The following is an 8,712-nucleotide window of genomic DNA, read 5'->3' on the forward strand; positions in this document are numbered from 1 at the left end:
CATATAAAATTTGAAAAAATGGTTATAATATGCACGTATACTTTTTTATAAGAACCAATATGGAATTTCCTCCATATGACCATAATGTAAAAAGCAATCATTCTAATCTAACAAAATATTTAGTTATTTTTCCTTTTCAACTTTTCATTGCCACTGCCACCAGCTTTAAAGAATCTGTCTCAAGTATTCTTTATTAGTTCATAATCCCAGAGAACTCAATAGGCTTTAGTCAAGCCCTCATGATGCTCTGTTACTTTTGTTTCAGAATCTATATATAAACAAAAGAAATGCATATAAAAATCAGTACATGTTATAGATTTCCTGTAAGGATACATATTGTTCATGAGAATCTCCTTATTACCTTACTTTTTTGTCATAATCCTCTCCAAATCATATTTTAAGAGCTACAAAGTATACTTTTATATTCATCACTCTCTTATAGAATTTAGTTTAAATTTCTATCAAAGTATTTTAAATAACAATGAAAATAACTTCATAAAACTTTCCCCCTTAAAATTTCAGTTCATTCTCTCATAAAGGTATAAAAGCTCAGTGGAATAAGGATACCTCTTTAGGATTCATACATAGGCACAGGCAGCACTTATGCTTTGGGACATGGGTGAACAGAACACGTTGGAGGGCAATGAAATTAGAGCTAAGAGATATCCCAAAACTATCCTCATTAAGGACATTGTAACATGTAAGGCATCCATTGATGTTAAGTGAGCAGCCTAGATGTAATCATAAAACTGACTGGACAGGACCCTTCCTCCTGATAGGGAATATTTTAATATGGATACTTGCACACACATATGTATTTCCATTTAAGTGTGTATACACATATATACAATAATCTATACTAAAAAATAAGCATCATATGAAACTGAGAAACACTAGCAGCTATCCCAATAAATATAAGAGTAACGAAAAAATACCAACTCTCCCCAATACTATTTGAAATTTTTCTGGAAATCCAATAGTAATAAGAAAGACAAATCCAGGACCTAAAGGGATGAAAACAGGAGTATATCTAGTTATTCTTATTTGCTTATAACTGACAGATGTCTTAGAAAATCATAAAAAATCAGGAGATATTGTAACTGAGATGAGAATTTATAGCAAATTTCCATTCTACAAAGTAAACCCTCAAAAATCAATTCTATTTCTATATAATAGCCAAAAAGATTCAATGGGTAGTAATAGAGATAAAAATCACATTGTAAATAACTATAAATAGCTGCAAATAACATGTTAGGATCAAACTACTGAAATATACAAACTAATTGTATAAACAACATTATAAAGTGATCCTTCAGGAAGAAAAGAAAACTGTAAATAGCTGGAGGGGAATATTCATTATTCATGACTGGTGATCATAATTTAGGGCAAGTGTCAGTGCTACTCTACTTAACCAATTTCTAGTGCTATGGCAATCAGATTTTTAAAGGTTACATTATGAAATTCAATAGAATTATAACAACTCAAATTAAAAATATATATATAAAGGGGAATAATGAATGAAGACTGGGAAATATAAAGTCTGTAAATTAAATACTGAGTCCAGACTTCATACTGTTATATGGAAGCAATCACCAAAGCCATACTCTAATGATTAAAAAATTGAAAATGAAATTTTGTATATATAGTCAGTGAAGGGTGGTTTAGCATAAATGCTTGTTCTATTGTGACAAAGGCTTTTTTCTATATCAAAAAAATATGTGGTTTAGGTCGTTTTTCTTTTCTATATGATTGTCTTTACTCTTTTCCTTATGTTAAACTATCTTTTGTATTCCCCGCATAAATCTAATTTTTTTAATCACAGATTGGTTTTTGGAACAATCACTGTATTTTGTTGACAGAATTTTACTAAAAATTGTTAAATTAAGTTTCATTAAAAGTCTGGACTTCTGTAATTTTTCCTTCCCTTGTTTAGGTGTTAGGATTATAATTATTCAGTGAAATTTAATAGTGTTTTCTCAATGTTTTGAAAATATTTTATGTGTATAGTAATACTATAATTATTCTTTGAAAGTTTGACTCAATTCAAGACTAGGAATTTTTCACCAATATCCCCTGAATTCCCACTTTGGCATGGCATTTCATTTATACTTTGATTTCTTTCTCTCAATTGGATTATTAAAGAACTTTATATGGGATTCTGTTAGTTTGGATATTTAACATGCTCGAAGATTTTTCTCTATTTTGTATTTTCAGTTTTATCATCATAAAATCATATAAAGTTGGAAATTATTTGATTCCAGTTTTGTGTTTTATTATATTTTCTAGATTCTTAATTGGATTTTCTTCCATCTTTCTAATCATGTTGATGATTTGTCAAATTTGTTCATCTTTTTCAAAAAATCAACTTGTAGTTTTATGCATTATTTTCATCATTTGCAAAGTGGATTTTTTACTTAGTTTTCTCTAATTTTTCATAGTTCATTTTTCTATATTTTCTATTTATTAGCTGCGTTTCAGATATTTTAGTATGTTATTTCATCCTTACAATTTCCAATTGCATTTCCTGTTTTACCTAAAAGTTTATCAATTAAAAAGTCATGTTGGTTTTCCAAGTTATGTCTCTTAAAATTGTTTTATGTTATTTCAAATTTTTTAAATTGTCTTTTCTTTTTCCTATAAAATGTGGGAAATGAATAATAAACTCTTTTATGAATTTATATTGTCAATCAAATTTCTATATCGGCCATGTTGAAAAAATACGAATGTCTTATTCTGTACTCTTGAGTCTTTGATTTATCAGGAGGCAAATAGTATGCTTTTTCATTAAGCATCTTGAATGATGGTTGGTCATTACACTGATTAGAATTCCTAATTTGTTCAATGTTTTTGTCATTACCATATTGTTCTCCTTGGCTCTGTTTACTTGTCTCTCCTTCACACTTTACAAGTCTTCCCATTATTTTCTCAAACCTTCTTCCATTATTTATTGAAATACAATACCATTCTATCATATTTCCATCACATAACTTTCAGCCATTCCCCAATTTGTGGGCTTGCCTTCAAATTTCTATCCCTAGCCACATTAAAAAGGTATATAATATATTTTAAAATATGTATGCAAATACATATATGTGATATATAATATCTTTATGTATATGACTATCACTCCCTTCCTCTGGCCTCCCTCTAATTACCCCATTTTCCCACAGTAAGGACAGCTACATCTCTCACTATGAGTTCTAAGGGGGTAGTATCCTTTTTTATACTTTTTAAACTTTTACCTTATATCTTAGTACCAATACTAAGTAAAAAGTTCCAAGGCAGAAGAACAGTAAGGTCTAGGCAAAGTTGCCAAATTTGAATGCAGGACCTGTCTGTAGGTCTGGCTCTCTAACCATTGAAAAACCCAGCTGTCCTGGTATGATCCCTTAATAATAAAGTCTTCAGCCATCATATCAGTGTGTTATGTTTACCCTATTAGGTGATTAGGAGCTGGTTACTTTAACACTATGAACATCAATTAGACTTTGGTAAGAGATATTTGCTTCAACAATATAGTAAGAAAAGAATTCCAAATATTACCCCAACACCTTTTCTCCTATTTCAACACAATCACAGGCAAGGATGAGATCATTCTTAACTTGGATTTGATCCACCAAATTTACTTACAAATCTCTCACTGAACAATGGAAGACTCTCTCTCTCTCTCACTTTTTTTTTTTTTTTTGCTTTTAAGCATAGCCCAGGCTGGACCCCAGGCCCCAGACTTCCTGTAAGTGGCTAGAGATTCTGAACTTTTAAAATGCACAAGGCCTGGCCATCTGCATTCTCTTTCACCTAAAAGAAGGCAAAAAAGACACAAAATGACAAAAGTCACAGCATGGCATGTACTCCCAACTTTAGCTCAAATCCAGGTAAGACATGATCTGAGAGCCCTATGGCAACTGGCCATCCTCACACACTCTACAGGAAGGAAAGGGCCTTGACCATGTTTCCCATTGGATACTTTTGAGTATACCCCAGTTCTACAGCCCATCAAAAAGGCTCCTCTTCACCACATTGTCAGAGGACCCAAAACAAATACCTTGCAAATACTCCACAGCCTGCAGGGAGATCAACCTATGCCAGTTCATAGATGGGTCTGTTTGGTTGGCTTTCCATTATGATCACAATAAATGTTTCTGAAATAAGAAAAGTACCCCAAATGCCTAAGATTAACCACTATTTCATGATGGAAAATCCTTCATCAAAAGATTGAAACTACAGTTCTCAAAAGAAAAATTGTAAGTTATCATCAACTTTATTAAACATGATTGCAAGTCATTAATAAAATTGCATGCAATAACAGAATGGGGGCTCTACCTCAGGAGGTAGCATTATAAAAGTTCAGAACTGCCAATTTTGGAGAGGATATATAAAAATTAGCACAATGAGTTGTTCTACCTTTGACATGGCATATCCATTTGGGAAAACAATTTGGAATCATAATTTTGAAAAAGTGACTTAAAATGTCTATCCCCTTTGAATATTTTACTCTCAAGCATACATTCCCAAGAAACAAAAAAACTAAAAAGTTCCCCCTGACATCTAAATATTCATTATACCCTTTATGTTGTTGGAGGCAATTAGGGGAAGAAGTGGTTAGCATGCCGGGCATGGTGTCAGAAGACACAAGTTCAGATCTAGTTTCAATTACTCATATCCTGGGCAAATCGCTTAAATGTTATATTGTCTGGGTCTTGGTTCAAATTTTGCTCAAATAAACTCGGACAATATAACATTTAAATGAAGTAGCTTCTGGGAATTTTTTTTTTAAATATATTTTATTTGATCATTTCCAAGCATTATTCGTTAAAGACATAGATCATTTTCTTTTCCTCCCCCCCACCCCCCATAGCCGACGCGTAAGTCCACTGAGCATTAGATGTTTTCTTGATTTGAACCCATTGCTTTGTTGATAGTATTTGCATTAGAGTGTTCATTTAAAGTCTATCCTCTGTCATGTCCCCTCAACCTCTGTATTCAGGCAGTTGCTTTTTCTCGGTGTTTCCACTCCCATAGTTTATCCTTTGCTTATGAATGGTGTTTTTTTTCTCCTGGATCCCTGAAAGTTGTTCAGGGACATTACACCGCCACTAATGGAGAAGTCCATTACGTTCGATGATACCACAGTGTATTAGTCTCTGTGTACAATGTTCTCCTGGTTCTGCTTCTCTCGCTCTGCATCACTTCCTGGAGGTTGTTCCAGTCTCCATGGAACTTCTCCACTTTGTTATTCCTTTGAGCACAATAGTATTCCATCACCAACATATACCACAGTTTGTTCAGCCATTCCCCAATTGATGGGCATCCCCTCGTTTTCCAGTTTTGGGCCACCACAAAGAGCGCAGCTATGAATATTTTTGTACAAGTCTTTGTGTCCATTATCTCTTTGGGGTACAGACCCAGCAGTGCTATGGCTGGGTCAAAGGGTAGATATTCTTTTGTCGCCCTTTGGGCATAGTTCCAAATTGCCCTCCAGAATGGTTGGATCAGTTCACAACTCCACCAGCAATGAATTAATGTCCCTACTTTGCCACATCCCCTCCAGCATTCATTACTTTCCTTTGCTGTTATGTTAGCCAATCTGCTAGGTGTGAGGTGATACCTCAGAGTTGTTTTGATTTGCATCTCTCTGATTATAAGAGATGTAGAACACTTCTTCATGTGCTTGTTAATAGTTTTGATTTCTTTATCTGAGAACTGCCTATCCATTTCCCTTGCCCATTTATCAATTGGAGAATGGCTTGATTTTTTGTACAATTGATTTAGCTCATTATAAATATGAGTAATTAAACCTTTGTCAGAGGTTTCTATGAAGATTTTTTCCCAATTTGTTGTTTCCCTTCTGATTTTAGTTATATTGGTTTTGTTTGTACAAAAGCTTTTTAGTTTGATGTAGTCAAAATTATTTATTTTACATTTTGTGATTCTTTCTATATCTTGCTTGGTTTTAAAGCCTTTCCCCTCCCAAAGGTCTGACATGTATACTATTCTGTGTTTACCCAATTTACTTATGGTTTCCTTCTTTATGTTTAAGTCACTCACCCATTTTGAATTTATCTTGGTGTAGGGTGTGAGGTGTTGATCTATTCCTAGTCTCTCCCACACTGTCTTCCAATTTTCCCAGCAGTTTTTATCGAATAGTGGATTTTTGTCCCAAAAGCTGGGATCTTTGGGTTTATCGTATACTGTCTTGCTGAGGTCTCTTTCCCCCAGTCTATTCCACTTATCTTCCTTTCTGTTTCTTAGCCAGTACCAAATTGTTTTGATGACTGCTGCTTTGTAATATAGTTTGAGGTCTGGGACTGCAAGGCCCCCATCATATGTGTTTTTTTTCATTATTTCCCTGGATATCCTTGATCTTTTGTTCTTCCAAATGAACTTTGTTATGGTTTTTTCTAAATCAGTGAAGAAGTATTTTGGTAGTTCAATGGGTATGGCACTAAATAGATAAATAAGTTTGGGTAGGATGGTCATTTTTATTATATTGGCTCGTCCTATCCATGAGCAGTTAATGTTTTTCCAATTGTTCAAGTCTAGTTTTAGTTGTGTGGCGAGTGTTTTGTAGTTGTGTTCATATAGTTCCTGTGTTTGTCTTGGGAGATAGATTCCTAGGTATTTTATTTTGTCTAAGGTGATTTTGAATGGGATTTCTCTTTCTAGTTCTTGCTGCTGAGCTGTGTTGGAGATATATAGAAAAGCTGATGATTTATGTGGGTTTATTTTGTATCCTGCAACTTTGCTAAAGTTGTTGATTATTTCAATTAGCTTTTTGGTTGAATCTCTAGGATTCTTTAAGTAGACCATCATGTCATCCACAAAGAGTGATAACTTGGTCTCCTCCTTGCCTATTCTGATGCCTTCAATTTCTTTATCTTCTCTAATTGCTACTGCTAGTGTTTCTAGTACAATGTCAAATAGTAGAGGTGATAATGGGCATCCTTGTTTCACTCCTGATCTTATTGGGAATGCATCTAGTTTATCCCCATTGCAGATGATATTAGCTGTTGGTTTTAGATATATACTGTTTATTATTTTTAGGAATGACCCTTCTATTCCTATGCTTTCTAGTGTTTTTAATAGGAATGGGTGTTGTATTTTATCAAAGGCTTTTTCTGCATCTATTGAGATAATCATGTGGTTCTTGCTAGTTTGCTTGTTGATGTGGTCAATTATGTGGATGGTTTTCCTAATGTTGAACCAGCCCTGCATCCCTGGTATGAATCCTACTTGATCATGGTGAATGATCCTTCTGATCACTTGCTGGAGTCTTTTTGCTAGTATCCTATTTAAAATTTTTGCATCTATATTCATTAGGGAGATTGGTCTATAGTTTTCTTTCTGTTTTTGACCTGCCTGGTTTTGGAATCAGTACCATGTTTGTGTCGTAAAAGGAGTTTGGTAGAACTCCCTCTTTGCTTATTATGTCAAATAGTTTGTATAGTATTGGGGTTAACTGTTCTCTGAATGTTTGATAGAATTCACAGGTGAATCCATCAGGCCCTGGGGATTTTTTCTTAGGAAGTTCTTTGATGGCTTGATGGATTTCAATTTCTGATATGGGATTATTTAAGAATTCTATTTCCTCTTCTGTTAGTCTAGGCAGTTTGTATTTTTGTAAATATTCATCCATTTCTCCTAAATTGGTGTATTTATTGCCATATAATTGGGCAAAGTAATTTCTAATGATTGCCTTAATTTCCTCCTCATTGGAGGTGCTGTCCCCCTTTTCATCTTTAATGCTGTGAATTTGCTTTTCTTCCTTCCTTTTTTTAATTAGATTGACCAGTACTTTGTCTATTTTGTTTGTTTTTTCAAAGTACCAGCTTCTTGTCTTATTTATTAAATCAATAGTTCTATCACTTTCGATTTTATTAATTTCTCCCATAATTTTTAGGATTTCTAATTTGGTTTTCTGCTGGGGGTTTTTAATTTGATCGCTTTCGAGTTTTTTCAATTGCATTTCCAATTGATTGATCTCTGCTCTCCCTTGTTTGTTAATATGAGCTTTCAGGGATATGAATTTGCCTCTGATTACCGCTTTGGCTGCATCCCAAAAGGTTTGAAAGGATGTTTCGCCATTGTCATTTTCCTTGATGAAATTATTAATTGTTTCTATGATTTCTTCTTTAGCTAAACGGTTTTGGAGTATCATATTGTTTAATTTCCAATTGGTTTTAGATTTGGTTTTCCATGTACCATTACTAATCATTATTTTTATTGCCTTGTGATCTGAGAAGGCTGCATTCATTATTTCTGCTTTTTTGCATTTGTGTGCTATGTTTCTGTGACCTAATGTATGGTCAATTTTTGTGAATGTGCCATGTGGTGCTGAGAAGAAGGTGTATTCCTTTTTATCCCTATTTATTTTTCTCCATATGTCTATTAATTCTAATTTTTCTAAGATTTCATTCACTTCTTTTACCTCTTTCTTATTTATTTTTTGATTTGATTTATCTAAATTTGATAATGGTTGGTTTAAGTCTCCCACTAGTATGGTTTTATTGTCTATTTCTTCCTTCAATTCTCCTAGTTTCTCCATTAGAAATTTGGGTGCTATATTATTTGGTGCATACATGTTGATTAATGATATTTCCTCATTGTCTAGAGTCCCTTTTAACAAAATATAATTACCTTCCCTATCCCTTTTGATCAGGTCTATTTTTGCATTGGCTTTATCAGATATCATGATCACCACTCCTGCCTTCT

This window comes from Monodelphis domestica, chromosome 4 (assembly GCF_027887165.1).
Source record: "Monodelphis domestica isolate mMonDom1 chromosome 4, mMonDom1.pri, whole genome shotgun sequence".
NCBI classification, from domain to species: domain Eukaryota; kingdom Metazoa; phylum Chordata; class Mammalia; order Didelphimorphia; family Didelphidae; genus Monodelphis; species Monodelphis domestica.